An 18083-nucleotide genomic window follows, 5' to 3' on the forward strand; every position below is an offset into this window, starting at 1 on the left:
GTGTCCGGCTGGGGCCCGAACTCGAAGCTTGTAGGAGCCTCGCTCCCTTGGTACTCAGGGTCCGGGAGGTCGCCATGAGGCGCCCCCAGGATCACCTCCCCTTGGGTCGGTGCCTTTTGAGACACCACCTCGGCATTGTCCGTAGGGCGAGGGGTGGAAGCCGTCGGAGGAGAACCATTGTTCATATCCGACGAGCCCAAAGAGCTGCTTGACGAGGGTTCGTCGAGATGAGCTTGGGCCGGACTGCATAATCATGTTCGACATGAGAAAAGGCAGTACAATAAAACATACCATGAAGTACTATGGTATCCGGACACTTACGACTTCGCTAGGGGCTTGTCCCTGGGTAGCCACTCGTCACCGCTGTCAGCGGCCGTCGTGGCACAGTCCAGAGGGAGGGTCTTCCCCTTCTTGGACCCTTCGGCCGCCCCGGATGGGTCCGCCTTCCTTTTCTTGTATCCCCTGGCTGGGGGGAGAACTTTTCTCCTCCTCCTCGTTTCCGTGGGAGGAGTGCGCGTCGGACTCATTGGATGATGAGTCCGACAGAACCACCTTGCACCGGACACCCTTTCGAGTCCCCGTGGCCTTCTTCTTGGCCGTCTTTTCTGGCACCTCGTAAGGTGCCGGAGTCAGCATCTTCGTTAGAAGAGCGTTTGCAGGATCTTTGGGCAGGGGGGTCGGGCAATCAAGCTGCTCCGCTGTCTTTATCCAGTCCTGTTAATGACATGAAAGCTTAGATCCGGCACATAACCAAACTAGGGTACATAAATACCCTGAGAGATATAAAAGCCTACCGGATGGGCGCGGCGCTTTGCGCTGAGTCCGTGGTCCTCGGTGAGGGAGGGAGGCATCTCGGCGCCCTTGAACAGCACCCTCCAGACATCCTCGTGCGTCGTGTCATAGAGCTCTCGCAACATCTGGTGCTGGGACGAGTCGAACTCCCACAAAACAAATGCCCGTCATTGGCACGGAAGGATCCGGCGGAAGAGCATAACCTGGACCACGTTGACGAGCTTAATTTTCTTGTTCGTCATGTTTTGGATGCAGGTCTGGAGTCCGGTCAGCTCTACCGAAGAACCCCAGGACAGGCCCTTCTTTTTCCAGGAGGTGAGCCACGTGGGGATTCTGGATCGAAATTTGGGGGTCGCCACCCAGTTGGAGTCGCGCGGCTCGATGGTGTAGAACCACCCCGATTGCCACCCCTTTATGGTATCCATGTAGGTACCCTCGAGCCAGGTGACATTAGGCATCTTTCCCACCCTGGCGCCTCCACACTCTGCTTGCTGGCCACCCACCACCTTCGGTTTGGCATTGAAGGTTTTCAGCCATAGGCCGAAGTGGGGCCTAATGCGGAGGAAGGCCTCGCACACGACGATAAACGCCGAGATGTTGAGGATGAAGTTGGGGGCCAGATCATGAAAATCCAGCCCGTAGTAGAACATGAGCCCGCGGACAAACGGGTGGAGAGGAAATCCCAGTCCGCGGATGAAATGGGTAAGAAAAACTATCCTCTCATGGGGTTCGGGCGTGGGGACGATCTACGCCGCATTCGGCAGCCGGTGTGCGATATTCACAGCTAGGTATCCAGCTTCCCGTAAATTTTTGATATTTTCCTCCGTGACGGATTTTCCTCCGTGACAGAGGAAACCATCCACTTGCCTCCTGCTCCAGACATGCTTGGAGTGGTTTGAGAAGAAGAACGTGAGCTTGGGCGCTAGAGCTCGAGTGTGCGGGAATGGGTAAGCGAGAAGGAAGAAGGCGTGGGTGTAAAAAGTAAATCTTTGTCCCTTTATAAGGGCGGAGGAGGCGATGAGTCTCCCCACTTGCCTGGCAAAACTGCTTATTCCCCAGGCGCCGCAATTGATGGCGCGGTTGGGTTACCCACGTCCGTATTGATGAGAATCCCGTGATAAGGGGAACACGATCTCTACTTTGACAAGACGTATCAAGAAAACCGCCTCGCGATATGTGCGGAGCTGGTTGAGAAAAGTGGTTCGAATAATAACCGGGCCATGAAGTGATGTCATACTATCAAAACGTGTCAGCTGATTAGATTTGTGGAAGTATTATTCTCTCTACGGCGGTATGTGGAACTTATTTTGCAGGGTCGGACACTATCCTTGTATTCAAACTCTTCCATGGTGTATTAGGAGGAGGAACCCGCCTTGCAATGCTGAAGAAAACACTGCGAGCCGGACTCATCGTCATTGAAGCCTGGTTCAGGGGCTACTGAGGGAGTCCTGGATTAGGGGGTCTCCGGACAGCCGGACTATATCCTTTGGCTGCTGTTGGACTATGAAGATACGAGATTGAAGACTTCGTCCCGTGTCCGGATGGGACTCTACTTGCGTGGAAGGCAAGCTAGGCAATACGGATATGTATATCTCCTCCTTTGTAACCGACCTTATGTAACCCTAGCCCCCTCTGGTGTTTATATAAACCGGAGGGTTTTAGTCCGTAGGACAACATACAATCATACCATAGGCTAGCTTCTAGGGTTTAGCCTCTCTGATCTCATGGTAGATCAACTCTTGTAATACTCATATCATCAAGAACAATCAAGCAGGACGTAGGGTTTTACCTCCATCAAGAGGGCCCGAACCTGGGTAAACATCGTGTCCCCTGCCTCCTATTACCATCCGCCTTAGATGCACAGTTCGGGACCCCCTACCTGAAGGAAATATTCCCTAGAGGCAATAATAAAGTTATTATTTATTTCCTTATATCTTGATAAATGTTTATTATTCATGCTAGAATTGTATTAACCAGAAACATAATACATGTGTGAATACATAGACAAACAGTATGTCACTAGTATGCCTCTACTTGACTAGCTCGTCGAATCAAAGATGGTTAAGTTTCCTAGCCATAGACATGAGTTGTCATTTGATTAACGGGGTCACATCATTATAGAATGATGTGATTGACTTGACCCATTCCGTTAGCATAGCACTTGATCGTTTAGTTTGTTGCTATTGCTTTCTTCATGACTTATACATGTTCCTATGACTATGAGATTATGCAACTCCCGTTTACCGGAGGAACACTTTGTGTGCTACCAAACGTCACAACATAACTGGGTGATTATAAAGGCACTCTACAGGTGTCTCCGAAGGTACTTGTTGGGTTGGCGTATTTTGAGATTAGGATTTGTCACTCCGATTGTCGGAGAGGTATCTCTGGGCCCACTCGGTAATGCACATCACTATATGACTTGCAAGCATTGCAACTAATGAGTTAGTTGCGGGATGATGTGTTACATAACGAGTAAAGAGACTTGCCGATAACGAGATTGAACTAGGTATTGAGATACCGACAATCGAATCTCGGGCAAGTAACATACCGATGACAAACGGAACAACGTATGTTGTTATGCGGTTTGACCGATAAAGATCTTCATAGAATATGTAGGAGCCAATATGAGCATCCAGGTTCCTCTATTGGTTATTGACAGGAGACGTGTCTCGGTCATGTCTACATAGTTCTCAAACCCGTAGGGTCCGCATGCTTAAAGTTCGATGACGGTTATATTATGAGTTTATGTTTTTTGATGCACCAAAGGAGTTCGGAGTCCCATATGAGATCGGGGACATGACTAAGAGTCTCGAAATGGTCGAGATGTAAAGATTGATATATTGGACGACTATATTCAGACATCGGAAAGGTTCTTCGGGTATTTTCGGGAGTACCGGGGAGTTACGGGAATTCGTATTGGGCCTTAATGGGCCATACAGGAAAGGAGAGAAAGGCCTCAAAGGGTGGCCGCACCCATCCGCATGGGCTGGTCCGAATTGGACTAGGGAGGGGGGCGCCCCCTTCCTTCCTTCTCCTTTTCCCTTCCCTTTCCTTCCCTCCTACTCCTACTACATGGAAGGGCTCCTAGTTCTACTAGGAAAAGGGGAATCCTACTCCCGGTGGGAGTAGGACTCCCCTAGGGCGCGCCATAGAGAGGGACGGCTCCTCCCCTCCTCCACTCCTTTATATACCTGGCCAGGGGGCACCCCATAGACACAACAATTGATCAAGTTGATCTTTTAGCCGTGTACGGTGCCCCCCTCCACCATAGTCCACCTCGATAATACTGTAGCGGTGCTTAGGCGAAGCCCTGCGTCGGTAGAATATCAACATCGTCACCACACCATCGTGCTAACGAAACTCTCCCTCAACACTCGGCTGGATTGGAGCCCGAGGGACGTCATCGGGCTGAACGTGTGCTGGACTCGGAGGTGTCGTACGTTCGGTACTTGATCGGTCGGATCGTGAAGATGTACGACTACATCAACCGCGTTGTGCTAACGCTTCCGCTTTTGGTCTACGAGGGTACGTGGACAACACTCTCCCCTCTCGTTGCTATGCATCACCATGATCTTGCATGTGCGTAGGATTTTTTTTGAAATTACTACGTTCCCCAACAGTGGCATCCGAGCCAGGTTTTATGCGTTGATGTAATATGCACGAGTAGAACACAAGTGAGTTGTGGGCGATATAAGTCATACTCCTTACCAGCATGTCACACTTCGGTTCGGTGGTATTGTTGGATGAAGCGGCCTGGACTGACATTACGCGTACGCTTACGCGAGACTGGTTTTACCGCCGTGCTATGCACACAGGTGACTAGCGGGTGTCAGTTTCTCCAACTTTAGTTGAACTGAGTGTGGCTACGCCCGGTCCTTGAGAAGGTTAAAACATCACCAACTTGACAAACTATCGTTGTGGTTTTGATGCGTAGGTAAGAACGGTTCTTGCTAAGCCCATAGCAGCCAAGTAAAACTTGTAACAACAAAGTAGAGGACGTCAAACTTGTTTTTGCAGGGCATGTTGTGATGTGATATGGTCAAGACATGATGAGATATAAGTTGTTGTATAATATGATCATGTTTTGTTGAAGTTATCGGCAACTGGCAGAAGCCTTATGGTTGTCTCTTTATTGCATAAGATGCAAGCGCCAAATAATTGCTTTACTTTATCGCTATGCGATAGCAATAGTTGCAAGAGCAATAGTTGGCGAGATGACCATGTGACGACACATTGATATAGATCAAGATGATGGAGATCATGTTGTCATGTTGGTGACGATGGAAATCATGACGATGCTTTGGAGATGGAGATCAAAGGCACAAGATGATGATGGCCATATCATGACACATATTTTGATTGCATGTGATGTTTATCTTTTATGCATCTTATCTTGCTTTGATTGATGGTAGCATTATAAGATGATCTCTCACTAAATTTCAAGATAAAAAGTATTCTCCCTGAGAACCGTTGCCAAAGTTCGTCGTGCCCAGACACCACGTGATGATCAGGTGTGATAAGCTCTGCGTCCATATAAAACGGGTGCAAGCCAGTTTTGCACACGCATAATACTCAGGTTAAACTTGACGAGCCTAGAATATGTAGATATGGCCTCGGAACACTGAGACCGAAAGGTCGAGCATGAATCATATAGTAGATATGATCAACATAGTGATGTTCACCATTGAAAACTACTCCATTTCACGTGATGATCAGTTATGGTTTAGTTGATTTGGATCATGTGATCACTTAGAAGATTAGAGGGATGTCTTTCTAAGTGGGAGTTCTTAAGTAATATGATTAATTGAACTTAAATTTATCATGAACTTAGTCCTGGTAGTATTAGCATATCCATGTTGTAGATCCATAGCTCGCGTTTAGCTCCCCTATTTTATTTTTGATATGTTCCTAGAGAAAACTAAGTTGAAAGATGTTAGTAGCAATGATGCGGATTGGATCCATGATCTAAGGTTTATCCTCATTGCTGCACAGAAGAATTATGTCCTTGATGCACCGCTAGGTGACAAACCAATTGCAGGAGCAGATGTAGATGTTATGAACGTTTGGCTAGCTCAATATGATGACTACTTGATAGTTCAGTGCACCATGCTTAAACGGCTTAGAATCGGGACTTCAAAGACGTTTTGAACGTCATGGACCATATGAGATGTTCCAGGAGTTGAAGTTAATATTTCAAGTAAATACGGAGATATGAAGTCTCCAACAAGTTCTATAGCTAAAAGATGGAGGAGAATAGCTCAACCAGTGAGCATGTGCTCAGATTGTCTGGGTACTACAATCGCTTGAATCAAGTGGGAGTTAATCTTCCAGATAAAATAGTGATTGACAGAATTCTCTAGTCACCATCACCAAGTTAGTAGAACTTCGTGATGAACTATAATATGCAAGGGATAACGGAAACGATTCCCAAGCTCTTCGTGATGCTGAAATCGATGAAGGTAGAAATCAAGAAAAGCATCAAGTCTTGATGGTAAAACCACTAGTTTCAAGAAAAGGGCAAAGGGAAGAAGGGGAACTTCAAGAAGAACGGCAAGTAAGTTGCTGCTCAAGTGATGAAACCCAAGTCTGGTGCTAAGCCTGAGACTAAGTGCTTCTACCGCAAAGGGACTGGTCACTGGAAGCGGAACTACCCCAAGTAATTGGCGGATAAGAAGCATGGCAAAGTAAACATATGTATATTTGATATACATGTTATTGATGTGTACTTTACTAGTGTTTATAGCAACCCCTCATTATTTGATACTAGTTCAGTTGCTAAGAATAGTAACTCGAAACGGGAGTTGCAGAATGAACAGAGATTAGTTAAGGGTGAAGTGACGATGTGTATTGGAAATGGTTCCAAGATTGATATGATCATCATCGCACACTCCCTATACTTTAGGGATTAGTGTTAAACCGAAAATAAATGTTATTTAGTGTTTGCATTGAGCATAAATATGATTGGATCATGTTTATTGCAATACGGTTATTCATGTAAGTTAGAGAATAATTATTGTTCTGTTTACATGAATAAATCCTTCTATGGTCATACACCCAATGAAAATGGTTTGTTGGATCTCGATCGTGGTGATACACATTTTTATAATATTGAAGCCAAAAGATGCATAGTTAATAATGATAATGCAACTTATTTGTGGCACTGCCAGGTTAGGTCATATTGGTGTAAAGCGCATGAAGAAAATCCATGCTGATGGGCTTTTGGAATCACTTGATTATGATCAGTTGATGTTTGCGATCCATGCCTCATGGGCAAGATGGCTAAGACTCCGTTCTCCGGAACAATGGAGCGAGCAACAGATTTGTTGGAAATCATACATATTGATGTGTGTGGTACGATGAATATTGAGGCTCACGGCAGGTATCATTATTTTCTGATCTTCACAGATGATCTGAGCAAATATGAGTATATCTACTTGATGAAACACAAGTCTGAAACATTTGAAAAGTTCAAAGAATTTCAGAGTGAAGTGGAGAATCATCGTAACAAAAATAAAAGTTTCTACGATATGATCGCAGAAGTAAAATATTTGAGTTGCGAGTTTGGCCTTCAGTTAAAACAATTTGATATAGTTTCACTACTCACGCCACCTCGAACACCACAGTGTAATGGTGTGTCCAAACATTGTAACCGTACTTTATTAGATATGGTGCGATCTATGATGTCTCTTACCGATTTACCACTATCGTTTTGGGGTTATGCATTAGAGACAGCTACATTCACATTAAATAGGGCACCATCTAAATCCGTTGAGACGACACCGTATGAACTATGGTTTGGCAAGAAACCTAAGCTGTCGTTTTTTAAAGTTTGAGGTTGCAATGCTTATGAGAAAAAGTTTCAACCTGATAAGCTCAAACCCAAATCGGAGAAGTGCGTCTTCATAGGATACCCAAAAGAAAATGTTGGGTGCACCTTCTATCACAGATCCAAAGGCAAGATATTCATTGCTGAGAATGGATCCTTTCTGGAGAAGGAGTTTCTCTCGAAAGAAGTGAGTGGGAGGAAAGTAGAACTTGATGAGGTAACTATACCTGCTCCCTTATTGGAAAGTAGTTCATCACAGTAATCTGTTCCTGTGACTACTACACCAATTAGTGAGGAAGCTAATGATGATGATCATGTAACTTCAGATCAAGTTACTACCGAACCTCGTAGGTAAACCAGAGTAAGATCCGCACCAGAGTGGTACGGTAATCCTGTTCTGGAGGTCATGTTACTTGACCATGATGAGCCTACAAACTATGAGGAAGCGATGATGAGCCCAGATTCCACAAAATGGCTTGAGGCCATGAAATCTGAGAGGAGATCCATGTATGAGAACAAAGTATGGACTTTGATTGACTTGCCCATTGATAAGCGAGCCATTAAGATTAAATGGATCTTCAAGAGGAAGACGGATGCTGATAGTAGTGTTACTATCTAGAAAGCTAGAATTGTCGCAAAAAGGTTTTCGACAAGTTCAAGGTGTTGACTACGATGAGAGTTTCTCACTCGTATCTATGCTTAAGTCTGTCCAAATCATGTTAGCAATTGCCGCATTTTATAAAATCTGGCAAATGGATAAACAAAATAGCATTCCTTAATGGATTTATTAAAGAAGAGTTGTATGATGCAACCAGAAGGTTTTGTCAATCCTAAAGGTACTAACAAAATATGCAATCTCCAGCGATCCATCTATGGACTGGTGCAAGCATCTCGGAGTTGGAATATATGCTTTGATAAGTTGATCAAAGCATATAGTTTTATACAGACTTGCGGTGAAGCCTGTATTTACAAGAAAGTGAGTGGGAGCACTACATCATTTCTGATAAGTATATGTGAATGACATATTGTTGATTGGAGATAATGTAGAATTATTCTGCAAATCATAAAGGAATGTTTGAAAGGAGTTCTTCAAAGAAAGACCTCGGTGAAGCTGCTTACATATTGAGCATCAAGATCTATAGAGATAGATCAAGACGCTTGATAAGTTTTTCAATGAGTACATACCTTGACAAGATTTTGAAGTAGTTCAAAATGGAACCGTCAAAGAAGGAGTTCTTGCCTTTGTTACAAGGTGTGAAGTTGAGTAAGACTCAAAACCCGACCACGGCAGAAGATAGAGAGAGAATGAAAGGCATTCCCTATGCCTCAGCCATAGGTTCTATAAAGTATGCCATGCTGTGTATCAGACCTATTGTATACCCTGCCCTGTGTTTGGCAAAGGAGTACAATAGTGATCTAGGAGTAGATCACTGGACATTGGTCAAAATTATCCTTAGTGGAATAAGTATATGTTTCTCAATTATGGAGGTGACAAAAGGTTTGTCGTAAAGGGTTACGTCGATGCAAGTTTTAACACTGATCCAGATGACTCAAAGTCTCAATATAGACACATATTGAAAGTGGGAGCAATTAGCTAGAGTAGCTCCGTGCAGTTCATTGTTGACATAGAAATTTGCAAAATACATACGGATCTGAATGTGGCAGACCCGTTGACTAAACTTCCCTCACAAGCAAAACATGATCACACCTTAGTACTCTTTGGGTATTAATCACATAGCGATGTGAACTAGATTATTGACTCTAGTAAACCGTTTGGGTGTTGGTCACATGACGATGTGAACTATGGGTGTTAATCAAATGGTAACGTGAACTATTGATGTTAAATCACATGGCGATGTGAACTAGATTATTGACTCTAGTGCAAGTGGGAGACTGAAGGAAATATGCCCTAGAGGCAATAATAAAGTTATTATTTATTCCCTTATATCATGATAAATGTTTATTATTCATGCTAGAATTGTATAAACCAGAAACATAATACATGTGTGAATACATAGACAAACAGTATGTCACTAGTATGCCTCTACTTGACTAGCTCGTCGAATCAAAGATGGTTAAGTTTCCTAGCCATAGACATGAGTTGTCATTTGATTAACGGGGTCACATCATTAGAGAATGATGTGATTGACTTGACCCACTCCGTTAGCATACCACTAGATCGTTTAGTTTGTTGCTATTGCTTTCTTCATGACTTATACATGTTCCTATGACTATGAGATTATGCAACTCCCGTTTACCAGAGGAACACTTTGTGTGCTACCAAACGTCACAACGTAACTGGGTGATTATAAAGGTGCTCTACAGGTGTCTCCGAAGGTACTTGTTGGTTTGGCGTATTTCGAGATTAGGATTTGTCACTCCGATTGTCGGAGAGGTATCTCTTGTCCCACTCGGTAATGCACATCACTATAAGCCTTGCAAGCATTGCAACTAATGAGTTAGTTGCGGGATGACGTGTTACGTAACTAGTAAAGAGGCTTGCCAGTAACGAGATTGAACTAGGTATTGAGATACCGACGATTGAATCTCGGGCAAGTAACATATCGATGACAAAGGGAGCAACGTATGTTGTTATGCGGTTTGACCGATAAAGATCTTCGTAGAATATGTAGGAGCCAATATGAGCATCCAGGTTCCGCTATTGGTTATTGACAGGAGACGTGTCTCGGTCATGTCTACATAGTTCTCGAACCCGTAGGGTCCGCACGCTTAAAGTTCGATGACGGTTATATTATGAGTTTATGTGTTTTGATGTACCAAAGGAGTTCGGAGTCCCAGATGAGATCGGGGACATGACTAGGAGTCTCGAAATGGTCGAGACGTAAAGATCGATATATTGGATGACTATATTCGGACATCGGAAAAGTTCCGAGTGATTCGGGTATTTTTGGGAGTACCGGGGAGTTACATGAATTCGTATTGGGCCTTAATGGGCCATACAGGAAAGGAGAGAAAGGCCTCAAAGGGTGGCCGCAACCCTCCCCATGGGCTGGTCCGAATTGGATTAGGGAGGGGGGCGCCCCCTTCCTTCCTTCTCCTTTCCCCTTCCCTTTCCTTCCCTCCTACTCCTACTACATGGAAGGGCTCCTTGTTCTACTAGGAAAAGGGGAATCCTACTCCCGGTGGGAGTAGGACTCCCCTAGGGCGCGCCATAGAGAGGGCCGGCCCCTCCCCTCCTCCACTCCTTTATATACGTGGCCAGGGGCACCCCATAGACACAACAATTGATCAAGTTGATCTTTTAGCCGTGTGCGGTGCCCCCTCCACCATAGTCCACCTCGATAATACTGTAGTGGTGCTTAGGCAAAGCCCTGCGTCGGTAGAACATCAACATCGTCACCACGCCGTCGTGCTGACGAAACTCTCCCTCAACACTCGGCTGGATCGGAGTTCGAGGGACATCATCGGGCTGAACGTGTGCTAAACTCGGAGGTGCCGTACGTTCGGTACTTGATCGGTCGAATTGTGAAGACGTACGACTACATCAACCGCGTTGTGCTAACGCTTCCGCTTTCGGTCTACGAGGGTACGTGGACAACACTCTCCCCTCTCGTTGCTATGCATCACCATGATCTTGCATGTGCGTAGGATTTTTTTTGAAATTACTACGTTCCCCAACACTACCCGAGATCTGCCGGTTTTGACACCGACAACAGGACTTACCCACTGACTATCAGCAATGGAATAAATTATACCTGCCTCAAGGAGCTTTAATATTTCCTTTCTTACCACTTCCTTCATCTTAGGATTTAGCCATTGTTGGTGATCAATAACTGGTTTGGCATCCTTCTCCAAATTTATTTTGTGTTGACATAGAGTGGAACTGATGCCCTTAAGATCATCAAGAGTATATCTAATAGCAGCACGGTGCTTCTTCAGAGTTTTCAATAATTTATTTTCTTCATGCTCTGAAAGGTTAGCACTAATAATAACAGGATATATCTTTTTTTCATCAAGATAAGCATATTTAAGAGTATCAGGTAACGGTTTAAGCTCAAACACGGGATCACCCTTGGGTGGAGGAGGATCCCCTAGGATTTCAACAGGCAAGTTGTGTTTCAGAATAGGTCCTTGTTTAAATAATACCTCATCTATTTCCCTTCTTTCATTCATGAACATATCATTTTCATGGTCGAGCAAATATTGTTCTATAGGATCATTAGGGGGCATAGCAATAGAGGCAATACCAATAATTTCATCCTTACTAGCTAGCTCCTCATCACGAGGTTGTCTATGAAATTTAGAGAAGTTAAACTCATGAGACATATCACCCAAACCAATAGTAACAACATCCTTTTTGCAGTCTATCCTACCATTAACAGTATTTAAGAAGGGTCTACCAAATATAATGGGACAAAAGCTATCTTGTGGGGAACCAAGAACAAGAAAATTAGCAGGATATTTGACCTTCCCACACAAGACTTCAACATCTCTAACAATCCCAATTGGTGAAATAGTATCTCTATTGGCAAGCTTAATTGTAACATCGGTATCTTCTATCTCAGCAGGTGCAATATCATGGATAATTTTTTGTATAAGGTATGAGGTATTGTACTAGCACTAGCACCCATATCACATAAGCCATGTGTCGGTGTACTAGAGTAGGGGTACCCTAGTACCCCGAACTTGTGCACGGGCAGTCGCAGCATCCCGCGGCAAGGCTTGCCGGGTGACCGCCAAGGTCCTCCGTGGTTCCTTTGGAGCCATTCAAGAACAAAGTGTCCAAGCCAAGAAGACAAGACCCCGGCAAGAGGAGCTTGCCGGGAAGGCTAACAAAAGCATCCCAAGACCCCGACAAGAGGAGCTTGCCGGGAAGGCCACCCAAGGCATTGCAAGGAACTTGCCGCGGCGCACCACGCGCCCCGGCAAGGCCCGGTGAGCGACAAGCTCCCGGACGCGACAAGGCAACGACAGCGGCAAGGCGCTTGCCGCGGCAAGCCACCTCCCTGGGCCCGCGCTCCAGCACATCCACCAACGTGTCGCTCTGGGCCCTTCCAGGCGTATGTGGCGGGAGGCTGTGCAGCAAGCGGCGCGCGGTGGCAAGCGGCGCTGACAAGATCGCCATCGTGGCGAACGGTGGCGTCCCTGGCGGTCCCTTTTCGCACTGTTTAGGCGACACAGACGGGCATTTAAGGCCCTTGTCCCCTGCCGTCAGGGTTAGGTATGATACACTGTAGCAGGTAGCTGTGCCTACCACAGCACCTTTCCATTTTTGCCCTTTACCTCCGTTGCCACCTGTCGGGAACCCCTTGAGCATATAAAAGGAGGCCTGTGTGCAATGTAGAGGGGGGTTAGCTAGTTCGAACACTCACGCTCGGTCTTGCTAGCTGCTCAAGTGTACTGTAGCACTCCGCGCTCCCGAGCAAGAAATCAATACAAACCACAAAGCAGGAGTAGGGTTTTACGCATCCGTGCGGCCCGAACCTGGGTAAATCGCTCGCGTGCATCGCCTCGATCCGCTCTTTGCACGATCTCCGCCCCCGCCGAACCGAAAGGGACCCGGTCCGCCGGTCCCATAGGTGCCCGTAGATCAGTACCCCGGCATCTTTGGCACGCCAGGTAGGGGGCGTCGAAGTTGTGTGAACCAGATCCGGCGTTCTCGCGAGCTAGATCTTCATCATCTTCATCAACATGCCACCGAAGAAGAAGGTTTCGGAGGCGGCTGCTCCGTCCGCGCCTTACCCACCACCGCCGGGACAAACGGCTGATGGGGCCGGCGCCGGCGGAAGAACGAGCGTAGACGAGGGAGCTCACGGTGCTGCCAGGTCCAAGGGCGAGGCTGCGCTGCCCATCGGCGGCGTAGCCGGCTCCCACAACGACCGGGCGCACTCCAAGACCTCGGCGTCCGTACATGCACCGCGCCTGTCTTAGGAGGCGCGGGACCGGCAGCGTCATGGTACTCACGGTACCATGCGTTTGCTAGACCAAGATTGGGCTGGTGGATCTCGGAGCGCTCAGGACCACCATGCACGCCAACATGCTGGCACGAGCGAGGCACGGTCGCCTGGACAGGATATTGCCCCTTCTAACGTGGTTAAAGTCCGAGCATATCCCGCTCCTCGCACCGTTCGCCACCACCACCCGCCACTGCAGCAGAAGCTTTGGCGCGAGCTCAGCTGCTCCTAGACTACCCTCCAACGGCGGACAAGATCGACGATTGGAGGGCCACCATCCAGAGTCTCATCGGCTTCGCCAACGGCGACACTCAGCGGCAGCCGAGCACGTCGCAGCCGCGGCAAGCCAGCCAGGCATGAGCCGGAGACGACAAGACTGGTGGGGGTACAACTACTGTGCACTCTCCGCCCCAAAGGCCGAGATCGCCGACTCGCCGGATCCACCTCGACAGCGATTCCACCGCGTCGTCAGATCTGCGAGCTCGTCGCGATCAGCGCCAAGTTCTTCAAGAACGACAACAAGAAGGCGCTCGTACTCGCATCGAGCGCCGAAGGGAAGCGCGACGTCAATCAGACCAGCGCGCTGGGCCCTCTGTTGACATGCATGCGCTAGGGGAACCAGGCGACTTGCCGTACGCGGTAGGTTGCCCTGCGTTCACTCGTGAGCTGCGGCAAGTCCAGTGGCCCAGCACGAAGAATTTCAAACCAGATGTACCAGAGAAGTACGACGGCAAGACGCATCCGTCGGAGTTCCTCAGCATCTACACCATCGTGGTGCAGGCTGCCGGGGGGCGGGACGACAAGATCCTTGCCAACTACTTCCCGCTGGTGCTCAAGCCCAATGTCAGGTCCTGGCTCATGCACTTGCCGGACAACTCCATATCCTCCTGGGCTGACCTATGCCATCAGTTTGTTGGCGCCTTTACAGGCGGCCACAAACCTCATGGCCAAGAGAGCGACCTTCATCTGCTCGCCCAGAAGGAAGGAGAGCCCCTACGCAAGTACATTCAGAGGTTCAGCCGTGTACAGTATAACATCCCAGACGTCCACCCCGCCGCGGTCATCAGCGCGTTCCATCAGAACGTGCGTAACCGCGGGATGCGGGAGGAGATGGCGATGTCCAGGATCAGAGACGTCAGTGAGCTGTATGCCCTGGCCGACAAGTGTGCACGTGCTGAGGAAGGGAGGAAACTCCCTGGAGAGAAGACCGGAGCAGAAGGATCTGACAGTGAGGATGCTGCCCCGACAAAGAGAAACCGGCGGCGGAACAGGAAGAAGAAAGGCAAAGAGGCGCTAGTCGTTGAGCAGTCCGGCAACGAAGGTGGCGCCAAGAAGGCCAAAGTTGGTAGCTCCGGCAAGGAGGTTGCCGCGTGCACCAACTGCCAGGCTGTGGCAATCGCCGACAAGCAGGACGGCACCGACAAGCAGTACTGCAAGATTCACCGCACCAAGGGCCATGACCTCCAGAGCTGCAAGAAGGTCGAGCAGCTTGTCCAGCAGCAAAAGGCTGAGTACGAGCGGCGAGACAAGGAGAGGGCCCAAGGAGGTGCTGGAGAATCCGGCAAGAAGCGCACCGGCCGGGGAGGACGCCGTGGCAAGGCCAAGCAGCGGCATGGAGACAGACCTCCCCGCGGCCGCGACAACGATGAAGACGACGACGACGACGAAGACATGGATGATGTTGAGACCAGTGAGCAGGAGTTTCAGAAAGCCACAGAGGTCTTGTGCGTTGACGGCGGTGCTTCTCTGCACACTTCACACCGCCAACTCAAGCAGTTGGTGCGGGAAGTCAATGCAGCGGAACCACCTGTCGAATCGCGCAAACTTCTGAAATGGTCCAGCACTCCTCTCATCTTTGACATTGAGGACCACCCTGATCGCACAACTGCGGTCGGGTGTTTGCCGATGTTGGTTTCACCAACTATCCGCAACCTCAAGGTCACTAAGATGTTAGTTGACGGCGGGGCCGGCTTGAACCTGATCTCCTCCGCTGTACTCCAGAAACTCCAGATCCCTGACAGCGAGCTCGAAGAAACCGGCACATTCCAAGGAATTAACCCGGGAAGGAGCAAGCCGAAGGGGAAAGTCACGTTGCCAGTAACATTTGGCAGCGAGCTGAACTTCAGGACTGAGAGGGTCACTTTTGACGTTGCCGATATTCCATTACCTTACAATGGAATACTTGGCCGTCCAGCACTTGCCAAGTTCATGGCAGCCTCTCACTACGCATATAACATGCTGAAGATGCCAGGCCCGATAAGCGTCATCTCTGTCCCTGGCGACAAGAAAGATGCTCTTATCTGTGCCGACAAGATCTACCGGGAAGCAGCAGCCGCAGCAGAACGCGAGTCACTTGCCGCTGAAGCTCCCGGGGGGAAGAAGACCAAGTCCGGCAAGAGTTCTGATGCCCACTCCGGCAAGCGCACCTCTTCGGAGTGCTGCGCTGCCGTCGAGGACGCACCATCGAGCTCCACCGGCAAGTGTAAGAAGACGATGGCAGCTCCGCCAGAGACGAAAAAAGTGTCCGCCAAGGAGGACGGCACTGGTGGTACCTTCACCATCAGTGCCACTCTCGACCCTAAATAGGAAAGCGCGCTCGTTACTTTCCTGCGGGCGAATGTCGACGTGTTTGCGTGGCAACCGTCTGACATCCCCGGTGTTCCCAGGAAAGTGATTGAGCACCACCTTGCCGTTTGCCCTCATGCGTGGCCCGTCAAGCAGAAGGTCAGGAAGCAGGCAGTGGAGCGCCAAGAGTTCATTGCAGAGGAGATCAAGAAATTGGAAGCAGCAGGCCTTGTCAGAGGAGTGCTCCATCCTACGTGGTTGGCCAATCCTGTAGTCGTGCGCAAGGCAAACGGGAAATGGAGGCTTTGTATTGATTTTACCGATGTTAACAAAGCTTGTCCCAAAGACCCATTTCCTTTGCCGCGCATTGACCAGATTGTTGACTCCACAGCCGGATGTGATTTGCTTTCATTTCTTGACGCATATTCAGGATATCATCAGATCTTCATGGCAGAAGAGGATGAGGAGAAGACCGCATTTATTACTCCATGTGGCACGTACTGTTTCGTACGAATGCCTTTCGGATTAAAAAATGCTGGTTCAACATTTGCAAGAGTAGTCCATGTCGCCCTTGAGCCGCAAATACACAGAAATGTGGAAGCCTACATGGATGATATAGTGGTCAAGAGCAAGGACAGGGCAACTCTGATTCAAGATTTGGACGAAACCTTTGCAAATCTGCGCAAGATCAGCCTCAAGCTCAACCCAGAGAAGTGTGTGTTTGGAGTTCCTTCCGGCAAGCTTCTCGGGTTCTTCGTGTCTCAGCGGGGAATTGAAGCCAATCCCGACAAGATCAAGGCCATTGAGCAGATTGAAGCACCCAAGCGCGTCAAGGATGTACAAAGACTTGCCGGTTGTGTGGCTGCTCTCAGCAGGTTCATCTCTCGGTCTGCCGAGCGCGCCCTGCCATTTTTCAAATTATTGAAGAAGGCAGGCCCAATGAAATGGACTCCGGAAGCGGAGGCTGCGCTGCAAGACTTGAAGAGATACCTGTCCTCCCCTCCAATACTTGTCGCACCTAAGCCACAAGAGAAGTTGCTGTTGTATATAGCGGCAACCAATCAAGTGGTTAGTGCTGTGTTAGTACCAGAGAGGGAGGCAGATGACGAGCCCGCAACCACAGCAAGCACATCCAGCGACAAGCAGGGGGCTTCCCCGGCAAGCTCTGGTCCCGACAAAGATGGATCTGCGCAGATGCACGAGGAGACACAGAAGAAAATGGTGCAGCGCCCAGTTTACTTTGTCAGTTCCCTTCTACAGGGGGCTAGGTCAAGGTACTCTGGCATGCAGAAATTGCTTTTCGGCCTCCTCATGGCCTCGAGAAAGCTGCGCCATTACTTCCAAGCACATGAGATCATAGTTGTCACTCGCTTTCCGCTGAAAAGGATACTACAGAATCCAGAAGCGACAGGCAGGATTGTTGAGTGGGCACTAGAACTGTCAAGCTTTGGCCTCAAGTTTGAGAGTACTTCAACTATCCAAAGCAGAGCATTGGCAGAATTTATAGCAGAATGGACGCCAACACCAGATGAAGAAATTCCAGAAACGAGCATCCCCATCAAGGAAGCGAGCAAAGAATGGCTGATGTACTTTGATGGTGCCTTTTCGCTGCAAGGCGCCGGCGCTGGTGTCCTGCTTGTCGCACCCACCGGAGAGCACCTCAAGTACATAGTCCAGATGCACTTTCCCAAGGAGCAGGCAACAAACAATACTGCAGAGTATGAGGGATTGCTTGCCGGTCTCAGGATCGCGGCAGACCTTGGGATCAAGAAACTCATTGTCAAGGGTGACTCACAACTTGTCGTCCGTCAAGTGAACAAGAATTATCAGAGTCCATTGATGGAAGCTTACGTCGACGAAGTGAGAAAGCTAGAAGAGCGCTTTGACGGCTTACAAATGGAGCATGTTCCAAGAGCTCAGAACGCCATTGCTGATGTCCTGTCAAAGTGCGCCGCACTTAAACTACCTGTGGAACCAGGGAT

This window comes from Triticum urartu, chromosome 3, assembly GCF_003073215.2.
Source record: "Triticum urartu cultivar G1812 chromosome 3, Tu2.1, whole genome shotgun sequence".
In the NCBI taxonomy this organism is placed as follows: Eukaryota; Viridiplantae; Streptophyta; class Magnoliopsida; order Poales; family Poaceae; genus Triticum; species Triticum urartu.